This window comes from Cyanistes caeruleus, chromosome 10, assembly GCF_971803275.1.
Source record: "Cyanistes caeruleus chromosome 10, bCyaCae1.hap1.1, whole genome shotgun sequence".
Taxonomy (NCBI): domain Eukaryota; kingdom Metazoa; phylum Chordata; class Aves; order Passeriformes; family Paridae; genus Cyanistes; species Cyanistes caeruleus.
The window spans coordinates 15586242-15608230 of record NC_141710.1 but is presented as its reverse complement, the minus strand read 5'-3'; the positions used below and the strand labels follow the sequence as shown (position 1 = coordinate 15608230).

General features: G+C 38.2%; 1 protein-coding gene across 39 annotated transcripts in view; it reads right to left on the bottom strand.

Moving 5' to 3' along the window:
• Positions 1–21989, bottom strand: part of LRCH3 (leucine rich repeats and calponin homology domain containing 3) — a 62456-nt gene that overhangs the window by 38465 nt on the left and 2002 nt on the right. The gene's annotated exons all lie outside the window — the stretch shown is intronic.

The following is a 21989-nucleotide window of genomic DNA, read 5'->3' as shown; positions in this document are numbered from 1 at the left end:
AATTTAAATGAGTACTTCCGATGGCTCTAATAGTGGGAGTTAAAACAACAAAATGATAGAAGTCAGGAATAAGTTTGCATTGCATATCTAGAATAGTTTTATTATTTTATGATAGAAAGCTGTTTGATATCTTAGCCCTACTTTTCTACTTTTTGTGACAAAGAAAACATTTTCCTCTTTTTTTCCCTTCCAACAGTGAAGAAAAACCTGAACTTACAGATTGCTAAAGACAGGTTCTATAAACATTCTGATATTACCATTTGCTAATCCAGATAAAACATCAGATAAATGCATCAGTGCAAAGAAAGATCATTGTGATGGATCTTGCTTCCTGCTACTGCCAAAGCAGAATTTTCCTACCTCTACAGCTTGTCCTGGGTGCTTTGCACTGCCAGTGTGTGAGAGAGGCTGATCAGAAACATAGTGGTTTTCTGATCACCTCTCCCACAAACCCTATGCCAGAACCAGGGACAAATGTTGGTGCAGACAGAAGACTCCCTATTTTTGGTGGCAGAGAATATTCTTGGCATTTTAAAGTACTCACTGAACTCCAGCTTAAGTGGAAGCAGCAAATTAATTGGACTGATCAGAACCTGCTTAAGAATCTATAGGTAACAAAGGAGTCAATAAAGTAATTGCATATATCCTGCAGAACACAGCATACTCTTCCAAGAATTTAAGCAGTGAATACTAATTCTGAACTAGCTATCTCCCAGAGTGCTCTAGCATGTCCTAAGGTCCCTATTGCTTTACTCCCATAGTTTAATTCTAATTAACGATTTAGTGAAAACGACAGCCACTCCAGCCCTCCCCTCCAAGCTGTGGAGCTGCAGCAGATTTAAAGCAGAGTTTTAGCTCTGTGCTACAACGTGGTGTCCAAAATTGCGACATGCCTACTGGGAGCTCTGTGTGCCAACATTGTTGTAAAATGTAACAGGAGAAGAGAGGTTTCAATCATACTGTCCCAACATAAGCCATCCTGAAACATTGCTACCAAGCGCAGCTAACCACATTGGAATTATCTGCCATCCACACAACTTGCTAAGAGGTTTCACAATACCATTGTATGTGCAAGAAAGAGAGAAGAATGCAAATTATTTTAGAGAAGACAAGAAACAAGCAAGAGTAGTTTAGAAAAAAATACTTATTTCCCACATTGACTGGATGTTTAACCACCTATTTAAAGAATTATTACAACACTGGTTTATGTTTAAGGTGTAAATTTCTGAATTCCACCACTTCTCTCACAACATATAAGCACTCCTCAGCTCACAGCTTTATCCCTCCTTCACACAGCTGTGCTGGCAAAGGCAGTTTGAATTCCACCCATTTTACCAGAGAAACGGGCTTCCCAAGTAGTGAGCCCTATTTTCTGGCAGAAAAGTGACAAAAAGTTTCTTTCTACTCTGTTTTGGAAAGGGTTTAACCACAAATATGAGAATTCTCATTTGCTTTTTGTTTCACTTTACCTTACCAAAGAACATTCAAAATCTGTTTTTTACACATTGTGCTGACCATAAGGCATGAATCAGTCAAGAACTTCACATATTCTGAACTATGATTTAGTACTGCTACAGAAATAACTCCCTGCTAAAACAACACTAGGTATGAAGAAATGAAAATACACTTTTTTAAGCAACAAATGAGCTCAGAGTGTGATAGAAGAGAGAGACACCAAAGCTGGTTAGCACCAATGAATAGGTTTTTCCAGACTTCTCTCACTCTACAGTGATTTTAAAAACTTGGCATTCTTTTTTAAAAGTAGACATTCAATGGAAAACAGATTAAATCAGCTGAATTTTGATGCGTCAGTATAATCTCTTAAATCATTCTCTTAAATCATTTACAAGTTTGGTTAATAAATCTAAAGCATTTTTACTCATGATGGCCACGAGAATGCTGTCTTATACACAGCATCTGTGATTTCATGTGCCCAAACAGGGACCCAAGAGGGAGGGTCAGCCAGGACCATAAAAACAGGCAAGCACTAGGAAAAGAACAACTAAGCAAAAACAAGAGTTGAGAATTGAGTTGAGAATTAAACAGAAGCAACATATGACAAAATACAGTGTGAATTCAGAATCTGCAAATTGAAGAACTGCTTTTCGTTATTTGCAATCCCTGCCTTGTCCCCCCCCCCTCCAAAACCTTCAATAAGTATTTAAATTTCCCGAAGTCCAGAACACTGCATCCCTAAGATTCAGTGACATTTTAAAATTTTGTTCAATTTCTCCAGAATCCTCCCCATGCCAGAAAAGTAGACCTTAAATGTGACTAGAAATAGGGCAGAATACAGCAGTCACTGCATGAAACAATTCAGCAATTCCATCCTCTCTCCCATCATCTTCCTCAAAAACACCTGAATGAGAGGCACAGATACAACAAGATCAGAAGATAAGGAAAACATTCCACTGAGTGGTTATTCACATATTTGCTGCCCAGCAGCACAGCACTAGCTGGTGTTTTTTCAAAAGAGAAAGTGGAAGTGAGGTAAAGGAAAAAACTAAGGTATTTTATTTAAACTACTAATTAATACCCTGATTTAATTAAGACTTATTCAATTAAGACTTGTTTTGGTCATTTTTCTGCTAATGTGTGCATGAAAGAACTTCAACAACCAGAAAATAGAAAGGTATTACAGTACAAATTATTGAGTAAACTAAAATTTCTGTGAAGATTTCTATTTCTCAGAGAAAATAACAGATGTTGTAGTGAGATATTACTTAAATTTTCATATTTTTCAACAAGAAGTAACTGAGGCGATGCAGGTTATTTTTTTTTTAACATGTAGGTGCACACCCTTGCTGCTTCTCATATCTTAAACTGCAAAAAACAAATTACTACTTCCCCCTTAAAAGCACAAATACTGAATTTAATTATCAATAATCATGAATGAAATACAGCTGTTATAATTTGAACTAGGATTACATTTTGTGTCCACCTTTCATGGTTAAAATCACTGTCATCTGAAATATTTTTTTTTAAAAAAGGCTCTCCTAGTTTACTAAAAATGGATGTGTTTCCTTGAAGGCAAGATCATGTGGAATTTTGGCAAAGGGGAAGCATTCTTTGGAACTAAGCTCTTTGTGAAAGATAAAAAAGCCAACAGTACAGATATAAAATGAAATTTCAGAATAGAGTCAGATCACTAACCTTTTCCATCTTAATTGGTATTCTGTGGAGAAAGCCAGCAAATCCAGTGTTAAATGTGACTAGAGATACACTATGATTCAAATTCCATCATTTAGCATTAAATGCCAACTCCTCCTGTCCAAAGAATTATGTTCCTCTAACATAAAACATTAGCAGGGCTCTGTTCACACATTTTTAACTTCAGCTGTAACACAAATCTTGTCTCCAGAGGATAATCAGTGGATGCATGAAGATGCAGTGTGCAAGGTATGGGGTACGCAGTGTTGCTGGCACTCACACCAGCTGGGTGGTGGTGAATTCCAATTCACCACGAGATGCTAATGGGATCAGTCCACTAATCCTGTTGTGATGGGAATAGGGGCTTCTGCTCTCATTCCCATTAACTACGACAAAAGCAGACAGCTCTAGACCTGGGCTTTGATACAAAATTTTGTTGATAAAAATCTACATTTTATCATCAGAGATCTGCATGTGTTCCCCACACACACTGAATTTTAATTTTTTAAATGTTAAACCAACAAAACCCAGATTTTGGCTGTCTATTTCAAACCAAATGTCTGCAACCACCACAACACCCGCTGGCAACACTGGTGTAGCCAGAGAGATTGTGACACTGTCAGCTGTGGGCTCCCACCCATGATGTAAGAGGGCTCCAAAACAACCCCTTTGCAGCTGTGTGATGTCAGCCATGAACTTGCTGCAGTGATGCAACAACCTTGGTATCCGTGAATTAATCTGAATCCCAATGGTGACACTGACGGCTATAGACTGCCCTCAGCTAGAATGACTTCATTTCTGTTTTAAGTAAATGTTCTATTTTCCCAAAAACTATGAGATATGTTGTAGCTTGAAAGCACATTCATGGTTTTCCTTTAATAACAGACAAATCTAAGACATATGAGCTGGCAGCTGTCAGAGGAAAATGTATTTTTTTATGAATAATTAAAGAAGCCAATCAATGACCAGGAGGCTGACGGCCAGTATAGTGACAGAAGGCAAAAGGCAGCATGAACTGCTTTAGGAGGAGAAGGTACAGCTGTTTAAGAAAAAATACCAGAATCTGGAAATCCGTAAACAGCCTTTTTTTTATTCTTTCCCCACATAGACAACTTAAAGACCAGAATCCAACTCCACAGTTTCACACTGATAACAACAAAAACACCATCGAACCTAAGAATATCCTTGAATTAATTGGGTGATGTAGTCTCAATGATATGGAAAGCAGCTCACTAGAACAGCTCATTTACAGCTACTGCTCCCTGGAAAGTGACTGCTTAGGTTCGGCCCAGATTATGTCACTAAAATAATCTTTTGAGAAACCTGATGCCATCTGATTGCTGAATTCTGACTTTTAGAATCAAGTCTATTAGAACAACATTTCCAAATGGATTTGAGGCACATTATTATACAAACCTCAGCTCCACCTTTAGTCCGTCACTCATTCTATTAGCTAAATAAATGCATGCATATTTATCCTGGTTTTATGAATTGCTTTTTTTCACTTCTCAAACACTTGATAACCTAAGAGCAACAATCCTTATGATACTGCTGACTTTGAGGAAACAGTCCCATAAAGCTAAGAGAAAACGAATATAATGAAAGAATAGCCCCAGACAGATGAGTTACTGGTGTTATGGTAGTGACTTTTCTTGCACAAGGAAACCAGAAATCATTGTAAGAGAATACCTCTGTGATATACTTCTGATGCTGTTGGTCCCTGTACTCAGTTACTGGGAATGTTTTTCTTTTTAAATACTGAAAATGCTGGCGTCCTTTGAGCTTCATTTCACACCTGTAGGATTTCCTGACACAGGAGGGATGACTTTACCTCTTCCTGCCTGCTGTGATACAGGACTACCACTTCTGCCATACCCCAATTTAAAACAAACCTCAAAAATGTCATCCCCTGACTCACCTTCTACCTGCCAGCCCTGTCAAACCTGAACTTTTCCCAATTATTTTCCCAGGCATCAAGATACCATTTGTGTAAACTATTAAGGTGGCATTTACTGTACCAAAACGCATTTGTTCCTTCTGTGTTTTCCCCAGGTAAACTGCCAATCATAGCTGCACTGCCCAAGGCAGAATACCCACAGAACAGATTTAATGAAGACTCTTTTCACCATGATTATTTTTATAGCCCTGTAATGAAATACAGAATTTCCAGTTTCAATTTCCAGCATTTCACGAGGGAAGATTAGGTTCAGACGTGATCCATCCTTGATACACTTATCACATTTCAACTTTCAGCAGATCCATGCTTGATATGCATGATCACATTCCTACTCAGCAGCAGCACCAGCAGCATTAAACTGCACTTTAACTATTTCCATGAACTAACAGTTTGTAACCAAGAATCTCCAACCTGCTGGTTTTGGCACTATGCCCAGGCTGTGATTTCTGCAGTTCCAGAAAACAAGGCAAAGGTTTCTTCCAAATGTTCATTTGGTGGTGCTACATCTGGAACGCAGAGTGACCACCAAAACTTGCTCCACCAACCTGAGAATTCACTGCATGACATGCAACACGAATGGAAGATTACACATCACACTGAAATGGGCCCTCTGGATTTCCTGCCTTGAGTGCTGAAGACAAGGTTTGTAGCTTTTAACAAAGGTTGCTAAACTGTCCTTTATAAAACCTGCTTCAAATCACTGCCAAATCATTGCCAATTTTCACATGTGTGAACCAAGGTTTCACAGATGCTATTTCCTCTGGCTACGTTTTTATTTTGGAACATTCAATACAAATAACAAAGCTTCTTGCCAAAGCTTCTAAAAAACAAGAAAAACCCTCACTTCTCTGAAGAGCTCCCCCAAATCCCTTGCTTGAAGCAATTTTAATGAAGAGAGAACTACGGCCAAATCCTTTACCTTTTCTTTTCCTTCAGCACCTAGATTACCAGATGAAACCTGGTTGGCTTTTTTATTTTCTAACGCAGGAGCATCTTAAGAACAGTCACACACGGGAAATTTGTAGAATCTGGCTTCCAAGTTACTTGAACTACACTAGGGTATTTTGGCAACCCTTTTCTGTTAAAACACATCACATAAAACCAAAAAAAAATTAAACAAGTACAACTCTCTTACCTGGCCTAGTCTCTGCAACATTCACCATTTGCTCTTAAGACTAGAAAAATCTATATACAAAGATCTGTAAGAACTTTCATTACACTAAATAAGAAAACTCAATCAGACCTGGGATCAAAGAGGAAAACAGAAGATTATAAACACCACTCCCACTCCAACACCAACTCCCTTTTTTCTCTCCACATGATTTTAATGCATATTTGCTGTAGTTTAGCTTTCTCTTTTACACATAAATGAAAACCTCACAGGTGTCACTGTAAAAAACACTGACTAAATACACACACATATTTTACAATCCTGCCCTTAATGTAAGCTGCTGTATGACCACTGACAAGAAAGCACATTTCCAAGGAAAGTATGATGTCTCGCTGGAGCAGAACCACCTGAATACTGCAAGAACAGGATAAACATTCTAACGAGAGTAACAACCTGGAATACAATGCCACTTCCTCTGCAAAATTATTTCATTTTCCTTTTGCAACGAATGTTTGTTTATTGAAAACAAAAAACAGACAGTGATAACTACAGAACACCATTACATAGTTGTTCTTGTGTGGTTACTGGAGAGCAGGCAAGCATGACAAGCTCCAGGCTCTGCACAGAACTGAAAACTCTTCATATTCCAACTCCAGTTGCTTTTTCTCTAGTAGGCTCTAGAGCAGAAAAATCTGTAGCCTGAATGGATCAAACTGCTACGTCAACTTTTGCTTATTCATTATTCAATGCAGACCCTGGCTTCAAGTCAGCCACTGGAACCCAGGGAGCAACTCCTCACAGGCTGTGTTACCTCCTCTCCCTTGCACCAGCACTCCCGACTGTGCAGCCACACTGCCAGCTGGGTCTCATGACTGAGAGCAAATCCTGAATAAAACCAAAGCCCTTCTGAGGCATGATCCAGCTCCCGCTGCAGTTGAGTAATCTCTAACATCAACACAATGGAGAGGACAAGAATGTGGCTTTACGAGTATCAAACAGTAAGACCAGGACCTGTGGCACTAGCTAGGATTTGGACTAACTGGTTAGTAACAACCATGAAACTGCTTTTATTTTTTGTTGTTCCATAACTCACAAACCCTTCTAATAAGGTCTAACTGTCTTCTAACAGGTCTTTTCAGAGTAGCAAATACAGGACTGTGATCAGGGATTTATTCCCAAGTTTTGCTCATTATGGTACATACCTCAGTACACACCATGGTGTTTTAAGGATGGCACACAGTGGAACAAAGCAAACAGAGTGAGATGAAACCACTTTTAAGATGAGCAGGGCGAGATTTTCAGTAGCTTTAAAAGGGGAGGCAGAAGGTAGTCAGGTGACCTGCCAGCTGGGCCTTGCGACTGGCCAGTAAACAACAGGACAGATTACAGACTGAATACAAACTGCAACTCATGTACTGCTACAGCAGAGATGATGCAAAGTGGAACTGTTTATCCACGTCTGAAAACAGGAATTAATTCTAACCCCTTCACATGGGGTTTGTGGTTAAAGAAGTTTTTACATGTGCTCTGCTTCCAACTTCCCAGAGAAAACCCCCCCAATCTTCTCTCTTCTAGCAATTTCATTGCCTTTCCTCACTAAACTTGGCACACAACCAACAGCAAAATGACGCCTCTCTTTCAAGTAGCTCTAGAACTTAAAGCCAAACAAACTAAACTAAGGGAAAGCTGGAGAAGCAACATTGCAAAAGATCTACCACTGAGTAAATGAACTGGAGTCTCCAGCTCACCAAAGCTGGTTAAATTGGGGAAGCTCAGTTCCTCAGTGTCCAGCTGCAGCGCAAGCCCCTCTGCTTTTTTTATGCAGAATCACAGACACGGTACTTATCTCCAAGGAAAGCAGCCTTTGGACTACACCTACAAAGCTGGTATGGCAGCACACACCCCTTCATTGATAAAACTGGTTTAAAAGAAGCTGTTTAGGTTTGACCCAAAACGACTCCTTGCTGATTTAAAACTAAAACAACAACAAAAAAGTCAAATCATAACATGAAACCCTCATGTCTGGCCTTTTATACAGTGTAATGAGAACAGTTTAATGATATCTGAAAGCTGTGGAGATCCCCACCCTCTGGGATGTGACTTTACTGGTTTAAAATTATCTCTTCTCCTGGGTCCTCCCTAGTGGCCCTTTGCTGTGAGCTACTGATTCTGCAATGCTTGTGTGAGCATTTCCCAATTCACATCAGGCAGAAAAACCGTCAAGTTAGCTCACATGATTTTTGAAGTTGTTTAATCTACTCTTGCAAATTCTGCCTGAAGCTAACTTGGGGAGGACTTACATGAACTGTCTCTCTAGTGTATATACGAGGGCAGTGGCTTCCTTTGGCAGCACCATTTCCTTAAATTATCTGTTATCAGCACTTTGACAAATAAGTTGAAGCCTTGCCTTAACAAAGAGTTGAGAAAAGGAGAAGTAAGAAAACAACTTTTGAAATAAAATCTTTCATCAGGATTTTCTAAGCAGACATTACTTTGAATTAAATTAGATCAAAGTCTTCATTATTTAAGCATTCAATTTTCTTGTAGCATTATGCAACCATCTTGGCTAAAACAAAGGAGACTAAGCTTGTTTTGTGTCTCACTGCGACACAATCATTTAAAATCATTACATGGTTCAGACTTGCTGCTTTGCTTCCCAGCATACAAAAAACAAAATTTACCTCTTCTGTATTTCTTCATCATCTATTTTTATCTAAAACATCTGCTTTTCTCAGTTCTCACACTCAGGACCACGGAGAATAAATACCACTATATGGACTTACTCCTCCAAAAACATCAACATATCTCCCCCTTATATGGCCTCTCCCAATCAGGAAACAATTCCTCATATTCCTTGACACCTCTTCACTTTTCCATGAACACTTCAAGACAACTGATGGCTCAAGACTTGAGCGTAACTTGTCGTGTCCACAGGGGCAGAACTAACCTCGCCGTCAGTCTGTAACTTACAGCAACTTGTTCTTACTGATCTGGTTTGTAGTGCAGGGGGGAGCTGAGCTGTCATGCAGAAACAGGAACTAATGTGGCAAAGGGCTGAGAAAAAGCTTGGTTTAAGACATTCTTTTGCAGGCTCGAGTTGGAATGATGAATTTGAAAGTCAAGTCAATACATATTTTTTGTCTTGTTTTTAATTAAAAGCTTGCTAATGTTGTTAATGCTTGTCCAAACATCATGATAAGTTGTACTCAAAAACAAACTTTAGTACAAGATATAGTGCAAGCTGCCACCTCCAGAGCAAGGGCTGAGCCAGTGAACACGGAGACAGCTGCTCTCAGCAAGAGGAGAGAAGGCTCTGTGCTCTCTGGGGCAACTTTACATTTCCTTACTTCTGCAAGTTAAAAGTAGCACATTTTTCTCATGGTCCAGAGACTGGTCAGTAAGCACTCAGAGGGCTTCAAGGTCTTCACACACACTATCATCTCCTCAAACCCATTTCTCTCTTTTCTGATTTTACATGGAAAACATAGAGCATGCAGTATGAATGAAAGGCAATGCACAGAAGCAGATATGAAAAAACAGAAAAGACTCCTGCCAAGAAACTATGCTGCACATACAGCTTCTCACAAAACAAAGGCAGGAAATCAAGAATATGATAAATATTAGTTCCTCCATTCCATCCTAAGACTTTCAGATACTATGCTAGATACCACAGTCTGTAGTTTAAAATCCATAGCCAAAATTCAGTTTTTCATAAAAGGGAGGGGAAGGAAGGGTCAGATAACCAGGACAAAGCAATACCACAGGTTAATACAAAATCTAATGCAGAGAGTGTCAGCAGATGCTGCTGACAGAAAGTGTCAAGGGCCTCTAGGAAGGACTGAGCCAGGCTAGAAAAGCCCTGCAAGGCAGTGCCTTTTGAATACATTTACACTGTCCACGGTGGTCCTTCCACACCCAGCTTAGGTATCCCAGGTACATTGACTACATTGATAAACGACCCTCAGTAATCTGTTCATGGCTATCAGAGTCACACCTGAAGAGACTGTGAGTGAGGAAGCTTAGCTTGTGTGGTACTGTCACATTGCTGGATGTTCTGCCCTGGCTTTCATCTCGGTAAATCAGTAAAATATCTCATATATTCAGCCATTCTAATGGCTCTGTGAGTAAACTGTAACTTGGGGAAGGACAACATGGCATGGAATAAAAGTAGAAGGAATGTGTCAGTCAGGAGGGCTGGAAACACAAAATGCAACTAACAAAGACTTCTTATTTCTACCATTAATCTATTTATTTTACTAAAAGATTCAATTCATCTTAATACTGGACATAAGATTCTCCATCTACAAGCATTTTCACATATTATAACTAATATTAATAACTAATTCAGCTAATATAACAGCTGCTATTTACTTATTGTCACGTTAATTCTGCATATTCCCCCTACATATTTCACCAATTAGTTCAAAATGTATTACTATAGTCCTTTTTTCCCACAACATTTTAAATAGAATTATAGAATAAAGTCTGCAACAAATGGACAGACAATAAAGAAAAAAATGCTAGCTGTGAATACATTTCAAAATGTCTTAAAGGAAGAGTTAGAAACAAAACAGAACTGAAAATTCAAAGGTCCTAAAAAGCAAAGTGAGTAATTTCACATAAAAAGACCAATTACTTTCAGAGAAAGGCAAGCATTTCTATAAAATTTTATGCCTGTTATTACTGCATTTCTCTGACACTCTTAATAGAGTGACTCTGTATTTATAGCACTCAGATACAGCTTCATCAGTCTGCACAGTAAAAAGTCACCAAATATCTCTCATACCACTGCAGACACTGATCCGTCTTCTGCAGAACTGTATTTTACTGAGGAGAAAAGTCAATAAAGTCCAACAGTCAAAAGTCCTATGTTCTTTTAATGGCTCCTTGAGGCCATCTCTCATGCTGACATCATCCCTAACAAAAAAAGCCTGTTACATTTTACACAAGCAGTGTTTCAATTTCAATAGGACAATTATTGCCAGAATTCTAGAAAGAGAGCTGGAGTCTTACAAAGTCATCTGTGCAGTACAAGCCATTTTAGTGTCAAGAAATAAAACAACAGTATAGGATATGCATGGAAAATATCCTATATCAGAGGGAACAGTCAAACCAGGAGATAAATGGCAGCAATTGCCAAAACATATGTTTGAAATATGAAATAAATCTTGAATCTGGAAACCATAAAAGTCACCTTCAGTCAAAAATACACCATGCAGACATTACTGGGGATCAAGGCCTATAGGACTGGTGGTCACCATTTTATAGATCTCCACTTTTTTTTAAAAAAAAAAAAGCTAAGCTTGCTAAAAACTAATAGCAAGGCTATCAAAATGATTGTTACATTCTCCAATTAGTATTTGAGGTGAATTGTATGCATTTCTTTCCACAAAATAAAATTAACATTATGAATGCTGGAAGCAAACATATCTTATAAAACAAAATCCAAACTCATCTGACCACAATAATTTTTTAAATTTTTTTTTCAAATCCAAACCAAACTGACTCCTCTTCAGGGAAATGCTTAAGTTGAGGTTTAACAGCAAACATTGCTCTTAAGCCGTGATGAGAATTAATCTCAAACTGCAGTAGTCACTTTGAAAATTTTTGGTTGGTTGGTTCTATCCCTCCAGCTCCTCCAGTTAAACAGTTTTCTGCATGTGACAACTTTTATCTATACCAGCTCAGGGCAAACAGATGAAAATGAAAGCTTTTTGCCCTACTGGGAAAATTCTTGACAAACACTGCACCACAGAAGAGAAGCTGCACAGCTACTGCCCACGCAGCACAACAACGATGAGAATTCCACTTCCAGAGATCTCTATTATTCCATTTCATAATGACTATTTCAACTGCTGGTATTTTTAGCTGTACATGTATATAAAACTGTAATTTAAAAAGTGTTCATTTGAAAGCATGTAAGAATTTCAAGTGGAAAAATCTCCAAGTTACAGAGAAACTGCCTCACCCCTGCTAACACAGGGCCACAGGCACGACACTCGAGATGTGTGAGAGCATTCACTGCTCCTCGGCAACACGACACTGCCTTCTGCCCGCTGCTCCTGAAATACTTGACTGAGTTCCAGCAGAGCAGGGTTTCATTTTCCAAGACTGCTTCACAAAGCTAACAGTGAGGGGAAGTGTGCAGTAAATGAACTCATCCCCCCAGCCCCTTAGATAAAGCTCCTTCAGGCACAAAAGGAATTACCCAACTAAAAAAAAAAATCAACTTTTAAAAACATCAATTTAAAGAAAAACACATAAAGAAAGCTTTGAAAATGGAGCTAAAACTATTGGCAGATTGTAAGTCCATGCATGAACCTCTGGATCCATCTATTATTTTTTCCTATCAAAAACTATGAGTATTGTTAAAACATACATTTGATATTTATTCAATCCACTTACCGTTCCCAAAAGCTCATTAGGATAACAGGCTTGTGTAGAAAGAGGCTCTACAGCCTCCAACTTTGGTGAAAAGGAGGCAAATTAATAGTCAGAGACTGCAAAAAAATCCCAAAGAAATCCAACAACAACAGAAAATAGTCCCAGTACAAAAATCATTCCCTGAATTTTAGTCAATAGATTTATTGGAAATAATTTAGCTTTAACAACTTCCTGATGTCTGCATAAGCTGTGAGGAGATAAAAGAAAAGGACTTTGATGCAGCAAGGGTACTGGAAAACTTCAGAGTCTTGAAATCACAGATTGGATATTCACTGCATAGCAAATAAGCCATTGAACCACACACAGCAAACTGGAAGGGCTGATTATACATTGAAAATAATTGGCCCTGATATGCAATATTTGAACATCATAAAAATGGCACAGTATTAAAAGATTCATCTAACTTCAGTATAAATATGGAAGTGATCAGCAAAAGAAAAAGAAAAAAAGAAATGAGTAGGAAATTGTGAGTCAAGCAGGATATTTGAAGTTATATAAAAAAAAAATTGTGATAAAGCACTAACAGTAGTGGCAGTACAGAGGATTTCTCTTGCACTGAAAGTAATATTGAGTTCATTACTGTAAGCACAATATGATGAAGAAACGCATCTCTACCTCTAACAGAAGTAAAATAAAACTCCCTGGCCATTATAATGAAAGAATGAGAAAGTTGTGAAAAGTCTCACCACAAACTATATTTGAAAATAAAACTATTTTAGTGTGTATTTCTTATGATAGTATTTAACAAGATTTTTTTATTTAAACAGCACCTACAGCCAAGGAAGAAACAACTGACAAGGAATAGAGTAAAGAAATAAGAAAAGTAAAAAGAAATAGTACTCCATTTCACTGATGCAGACTAGGATAACAAGAGTGGCAAGATCATAAGACAAGTTGCTATAAACTGAGAAAAAATTTGGTAAGGAGTTTGCCATTGGAGTTTGACATCACCTGAAAAAATTAAGACCAACATTACACCCAGAATGACTCTTCTGCACAATGTGCTACTTTATGATATTACGTAATGTAGTCACATAACTTCAAATGGAAATAAAATAGCAAGGCATATGAAAAACCTGTTTCAATGAATTCACTTATATCCGATATAAAACTTGAAATGAGATTAAAAAAGTCCCCCACATTAGATGGATGGCTTATAATTTCTTTTTTCCTCCTCTTCATGGAGCACAAACTGCATTTTCCAGCTTTAAAATTATATGCTTTTGTCTGAGAAGTAAAACAATACACCAAACAAGGTCTTCTCTAAATGCCTCTGACATAGGGATGTGTTGTGGTCCACACAGGAAGGAAGCAGAACATGCCACACAAAATAGAGAAAGCAACACACAGAGCTAGGAAATGCTGTTATAGGAGGATTTCTTTATGGTCCAAACCAGAATGGAAATAGAACAGGCAAATCTAGACATACTATAAGCATGAACACACTTTCTTCTAATAGGATTAAAAACCAGACACCAGTGTTCAGCAGATTGAAACACTCCCAGCTGAGGAAAACAGAAGAATAAAGTGCTTCCCCCAAGGGTGAAGTGGCAGCCTGCTCACAGATGGGAAAACAGAAAATCTCAGGATTCTACTCAGGCCTGTTTGTTTGCTTCTGTTATCACTAACAATAGTCAGGTACCAGACACATATCACTAATACTGAGAAAGCCCCAAGACATGTGCTGTAGACATTCATTAGAAGAGGAAACCCCTTCCCCAAAACAAAGAGAACACCTCATTTGAGTTATCCCAGATTCTGCTCATACAGTTTGCAATGTATGCTTCTAAAATCCCTTGTATTTCTATTTATAACACTTTAGCATGGTTAAGAATTGAAAAGAACTGTATCATATGGCAAGGATACTGCCGAAGCTAGTTTTTTTTTAAAAAAATCATATTTCTGTCTGAAAATCTAATTAGAAACAATAACAATCACTATTAAAACTTTTTTTTTTTTTTTTACATTTATATACTGCAAATCTGGCAGCACTGGGGCAACAACTGCATTGTTGATGAAAATCTGTATTTTTGCCTTTTGTTTTATGTATCCAAAGAGGAAAAATGTGTTTTAGGTGAATGGAATATGAACTGAATAGTATCTCTTTTTATTTATACGTTGAAAGCTACTTAAGCAGTCTGGTTTCAAGCTGACATCATGTTTTTCAAGTCAAATTTCCACTTAATTTCCAATTTAAGACTTATTTCTTAACCACTACAGGGCAATACAGGGGCTGTGAACAGAAACTGCAGTGCAGTAATGTTGATAAAAGAACCTAACAGATGCATTTCTCATTTCACTGTACTTGTGAAAGCAGAGATGGCAGATGTTTAAAGTATCACATCTGCATTACTCAGTTACATAATTCACAGCCAAATCACAAGCACTAGAAATGCATGTGTGTGCGCGCGCACGATTTCCTTCATGCTCAAAACTTAACACTAGTTCTGAGCTAGTCACCAATGAAGGTTTGATGACTGTTACCAACAGGGAAGCTCCTGGGATTTCCATATTAACTTATAATGGTAATTATAACTATCTTCTGACACACAACCATCCCTGAATGATGTGACACAATTTGCACCCAGCAGAACAGAGCCATGAAACATTTAACATCTGAATATTTGCAGTAAGTTTACAGCTCCAGTGGCTGACCTGCTGTTTTAGCATAGATGGGTTCCAAAGATAATTTTTTTACCTTGCTAAGCACAAATCTCCACAGTCCTTTGCAAGCCAGCAGAATGAAAGGAAATAGCAGATATTTTATGGCTCATAACCACATTCAGTCGTGGACCTCTACAAAAACATTTATTCCACAGCTAAGCTTGGGACCAATGTAATGACAAGCTCCCAATTGTCCTGCTGTTACTGTGCTCAGTGACTCTCAGTCCCTGACAACAGTGTGACTGACACCGGCTCAAAGACCAGTAGAAGCCCTGGTCTATGACGGAACTAAAGGGTAATATATGTGACCATAACTAATAGTAATCATGAATTAAGCTCGTTCAAATTATTACTTGTCTCATCAGCATCCCAAAATTATTTTTCTCTTTGGCTTTAAAAGGTATTCGTTCATCATTTTATCATGCTGACAACTTGGATGATAAGACTGGAGTTGGTGATGAGAGAGGCATTTGAGACCAGGCAAGGTTAACAGGAAAAGATGAAAGTGTTAAGACATGGAAGTTGGGATAAAGGAGATGATGAAAAAATGTGGGCAATAAGAGACAGAATTGAGATAACAAACACTGCTGGAAACAAGACATGTGACAAACACAGGGAGGAACCTGTGTAGAACATAATCATCTGGTAGAGCATAATCACTTCCAGAACACCCAAACACAGAACCTAAGATCTGCTCAAACCATCACCTCTGCCCTCAAACATCTATACAACTTCGAAGTACAGCATCCCACCCTACAATCAGTTTCCAGGGAACAACCTCCTGCTATCTTGCTGGCTCACGTAAGAGAAGAGTAAAGGTTTGAACTGTCCTGATGAGTCACACAGATGACAGCTTTAGTCCATTTAACCATTCTAGAAAACTGAGACTGCATCTCTGACTAAAATTCAGCCTGAATTTAGAATTCAGCATCAGGAAAGCAACCCAGAAAACACACTGGTATTTTGTAAAGAGAAAACTCAGTTAAAAACTTACATAACACTGCTAAATCAAGCACAAGGACGATAAAGTCTGTCATCAGAGGTGCCCACAGCACTTCAATTGCTTGTTTCCTGTGCATATCTACGGTTCACATGGCTTAAATTAAAAACCACACACCACTTTTCATTCTTCTTCAAAAGTTTTCTGTTCAAACAGACTTTTTCAGACATGATGAAATTACTGTAAGAATCAGGACTGATCACAGTCAAAGTCTTATAAAAGAGAATGTTGTTGAAAAATCATTACGAAAAAAACCCAGGGAATTACACAAAAAAAAAGGGTTGGTTAACCTGAAAGTAGTGAACACTGTTTTAGAAAAATAGATTGCATACTGTCAGTGCCATTTATTTCCTTCATAATACTACTTGTATTAAACTAAGTAGTCTAATCTAAAAAACTAATCTTTCAAAAATATAGTAATAAATCACATTTTTTCTAGTTGTTGGGCTTGATACCCAGTATTTTTGAACAGTTATTAAAAGCTACATTTAAAAATAATGCCTGTAAGTTCAGGCACTAAGTATTTTAAATTCTGATACCCCAAATCAGCAGATGCTTTCAAACTTTGTACCATTACAGTACATTATCATGCTTCACTACACAAAGATTACATGAAAAATAGTGTTTGAAAACTTTTCAACAGTCTGGAGCACTATCCAAAAGCCCAAGGAAACAATAACACGTTTCTATATTCAAAGCTAAGTTTCAACAATAAGGTGAATAAAGAGACTAAAATTCACATGGGTCACTGAACAATGTGAGAGTGGTGGGTGGAACTGAATAGATGCTCCCTAATCCTCCTGCCCTCTGCACAGAGCACATTACGGTTACAAACCAAACGCTCCAGCAGCCAACACCTGGGCTGTATAGAAAGTTGGGGGGTCTTGGCACATTCTCATTCTGAAGCACCTGAAGCTCATTGAGAGAAGGCTATGAGTGTAAATACTTTAATTTTTAAATCACTAACATTATGAGCTAGAAGAGAACAAAGATTCCTCGCTCCAGAAAGACACACAGACTGTCAGTGGAAGCAGCAGTTTGTAGTGCAGAACTGTAAGTGAGGCTGAAGTCAAGGACTATTGGGACAGTTTCGGGGACTTCAAGCGGAAACATTAAACCCTCTTCCTGCACACATACAGCAGTACTTTGGCACAACAGTCCTATAAAGAAAAGATCACAATGTTGTACCCTTTGCATCTTCTTTAAGTTCAGAGAATTAAGGCAATACTTGTAACTCTGATGCGCTGATAAAACTAACCACAAGACATTTCTAATATGAATGGATTTCCACCCCTCCACTTTGGAGAGAGGGACACAGCAGATGAAGAAAACACCCTGCACAGCCCATGGCTTCAGATGAATACACAACTGCAATTCATTCAAGCTGTTTGGCCAACATCAGAAACCATGAGATCCAAGCCTGATTAGTTATTACAGAGAGAGAAGAACTCTTGAATTGAGTTATAGCATTTTTGTTAGCTACTAAGTAGCATTATTTTTAACACATGCTACATAATTTGCAGTGTTTGCTGTTACTAATTCTTTACTGCTGGTTCTTCTACTGAAAAAACTAATTACATCTACTGCATCAAATTACTAAAACTACTTACATAAAATAATGTATTTTGCCAAATGAATGCACGAGAGCCAAACCTATCAGCAGTAAAGTTTCACTGAATGGAATTCAATTCTACAAGCCATACTGTAGAATAAAAAAATTTTTACGCTCACTGAGTCAAAGGCCAGCACACTGTTTGACAGAAAATGATTACCAAATTTACAACAGGTCAGTGGTAAAAGGTTACAAAACAGAGTTAAGGTGTGATTTCACAATTGGCACAAGTCATTTTAAGCTTACACATCTGCCAAAACAGACCCTCTCATTCTCATTATCCATGCACTGCTTCCATCCTTTCTATCTGCTGGCATTCACGTGCACCTGAAAACCTAGCGAGCTGTCCAGAGATTTGATACAAGTTACTGGCTGATTTTCAGCCACATGAGTATGAAACAGCTTGCTGAAAGGCACTAGGATTGGTGGTGTTGACTGCATAGCAGGAGATGAAGACAGAACTTCCCCTTTTGGCATCAGCATAGAACTTGGATCACATTAGGCTGTGTATTTATGATGGTTTTCGAGGAGTATTTACCAGGATAAATTTTCTACCTCCAAGCACAGGTACAACCATTGGAGAACAGGGCCAGAAACACCATGAAAGTAACACAGACATTTCCTTTTTTCCTTAATATCTAATTTGTCCTTCATATGACTGCAGGGCTCAATATATTCAACTATGTATCCCAACCCTCTTTATTTTTTATGTAGTTATAGTTATCTCCAAAAATATAACTACAAGAGCATATACAGACAGGACAGTATTAAAAAAAATTAAATCTGATAATGATAGAGCCAAGGAAGTGGAGACTAGGGAAGTAACTAGAAACACATGCAACAGCACTGAACACTACTTTCAAGAGCTCACTGGTAGTAAAATTTGATGGTGGGACTTTATTGTTTGTTTTAAAAGATAAACTCACTAAACAAAGGCATTCTGAATGTAATGTATTGCTTTTATGACCACAAGGATTAGAAACTACAGGCTCAGATTGCATTTTCCAGTTGCCATAAAACATTAGGCAAAAAGACTTCCTGTGTGCCAAGAACAGTTGAGCATTACTGCAGTCCTCAGGTCTCCATCCAAACCCAAAACATCCAACAAAAAAGAACCATAAACTACCACAGTCTACTGCTCTTCATGCTTTCAGGGTAAAAAAAAAAAAAAAGCCAGAGAACTGACCTGACCTCAATTTATCTATTTACCAAAGCACCACTCTCAGACAATTCCATTAGACCAAGATTTGCCAATATTTATACACAGACCACACGAGATCAAGACTTCCCAAAAACAGAAACACAACAAGAACAAAGAAAAAGGGAGCAATAATCAAATTAAACAAGGACTGACAGAAGTAGGAGCTAAGACCAAAAAAATGCAGCTGAATGGAACAAGCTAGATTACTGTCCAAACTCAGGAGAATGGTTGTGATCGTCTCCCCTTCTCACTCCTACAGCTACTAGTACCTATAGACAGGGCATTTCTCTTTGGGTTTTGGTAAGGGTAGAGACAAGGACACAAATGCAATCATAAGACTCTGAACAACCCTACTGACATATTAGGTTTTGGGTTTTAATACTGAAACTTTAGATAATCTAAGTATCAAAACTGTAAACTCTGCTGACAAATAGTCCGAGGTTTGAACAAACAATAATACCAATTCTTTCCAAGTTACCTTAAAGATCACTATAAGTTTACATTGAAAATGCAGTAAACCCAAAGAGATTAAAAAAAACAAAACACTTTTAGGCTGGTTTTGACTGTGCTGTTGTGGCTTTAAGAACAGATGTTTGGGTAACAGGGCCACTGCTATCTCAGCCATGCTGTGCTTCTCAAGCCATTTCACATTTCATTAGGCAGTATCAACTGAACTTCTAGCAGGAATGAAAAACACGAGGGAGACCCTTTACTGCAGAATACTCACATACTCACTGCAGTCCTTCTAGATGCATGCAAGCACTTGGCATATAGAAATTTTACTGACACTATGGTCAGATTTTACCATTTCTATGGAGAGCTAGTAAAAACAAAACTACAGAGATGCCTTACTGGCACAGCCATTGAAAAGGCACAGCAGACCATTTTATTCTTCCTGTTCAGAGTCCTTCTATTCTTTTTTACTACTAATATATTCCAGAAACAAGACATAGTGAGCTGCATGTAATTATCTTACTCAATTTCCATACAACGGACATTTCTTTTATTGCATAAACCCACATATTCCCATCTTCTCCTTTAAAAATGGAGACAGTGAGTGGTTTAAGTAATTACAGCTGTCATGGATGGTTTGACAAATAACTTTTCTGCTCAATGTATGCTTTAGGCCACGGGGAAAGCTGTCAAATAATGACATCAGAACCTACATTAATGCTGGCAAAATGCAACTGTGCTTCCTTTCATGTTCCACTCAGGTGGTTTATAGCCCTTCCTTTTCCTATCCCATGGTCAAGAACATGAGTGGAATGAACAAGTGGGTTATAAGTTAGATAAAATGAGGAGAGATAATGAATGTTAAATGAAAGCATGAAAGAAAATTGAAAGAAAAAGTATGAAAGCATGTCCTCCATTTGATAATGAAGGAGCTTGCTCATTCTTCATCATCAATGAGCTTTGTAAACCCGAGTCACTTCCTAAAAGTTCAATTATGCTGTAAGGGAGGAATATAAAGTAATGAGATACTCTTTCAGTATCTTAAGTTATTACTGAATTTCTTGCACATCCCCCACATATAGGAACATTAGATTAATTATTGCCACAAGGAATATTAGCATCACACACTGTAGGGACTTACCTTCCTGCTAAACCATGCCAAAGCTTTCCAGCACAGACCATTCCATCTTCAATTTGATTTTATCTGTGATCTTAATTCGAGTCAAAGTACAAAACAACTAGAAACTCACTACTGCTTTTACTACCTGTTGAAGTTATATGGTCCGTTCCAAGAGTAACCTTGAGCATTGATCTAGGTTTTAAAAGTCATGTGTGGGTTTTCATCATCTGGAAGATAGTGCCCAGAAACAGCCAAGGCTCTGACATGACTAGAGAATCTACTTTCCAGTGAAAAGTTTAGGGACTATAGAAAATTATTAATGAGGAACTTAATTTTTCCACCTAAAAGAAATACTGTATTGAGTTCATAAATCAAGTGCAGCAAACCTGACCTGGTTTTGCTGCTCTGGTGACTGTTTAGTGAGTGGTTAACAATGGTACCTAGGAGCTGTTATGGCCTGAGCACCACAATCTGAACCCATACAAGGTACAAAGAAACGTGATCTTCCCATTGATTTAACATCTGAAAATGCACCTTATGGCTGACATCACCCACCATCAACCTCAAAATCCACATAGAGCACCCAACTAAACTTGATCAAACATCTGATCTCTAACACCCTGTTCCTACTGACCCACTTTGCTGGTTCACCTGCATTGAGAGCAGCTTCCAGGCAAAGCCAGTGGCTCTGTTGGGGCTTCAGGCAGTGTGAAATCCTGGTTTTCCAGAAGGATAGTTACATTAATGAGGGATGTGATTCATTCCCACCTCGTAAGCATCAGTGTGGTTACACTGACGTGTAGTTACTTTTATTGCTACAAGAATGGGATTGAGCGGTATCAGTATATGATTCACACTAGAGAGATGTCTATTAAGGCACACAAGGAGGAAGGATAGTACATCGTTGTTTCATCGCCAGTTTTGTAACTGAATCTGTAATTTAGGAGCAATTCCAGTCATTTTTACGAAACACAGACACGCAGCACCTCATGTGCTTGGAGTCTGTGGCACAGCATGAATGAAGGCTCTTGGGAGTCTACAGTGTGGGCTGTTGTTTAAAGTGTTTACTTTAAGTGTTTATAACACCTAATACACAAATGCATTGTATCATATTATTTGTGGCCAGTCCCATACAAAAGAATTGTAAGCCTCCCATGAACAAAACTCTGCCAAGCATTATTTAAAACAAAAAATGCCACAGAACAGACCATGCTAAAAAAAAAAAAAAGCACAAAATGAAGTTATTCACAGCAGCCTTCAAAACAGAGAAATTGAAC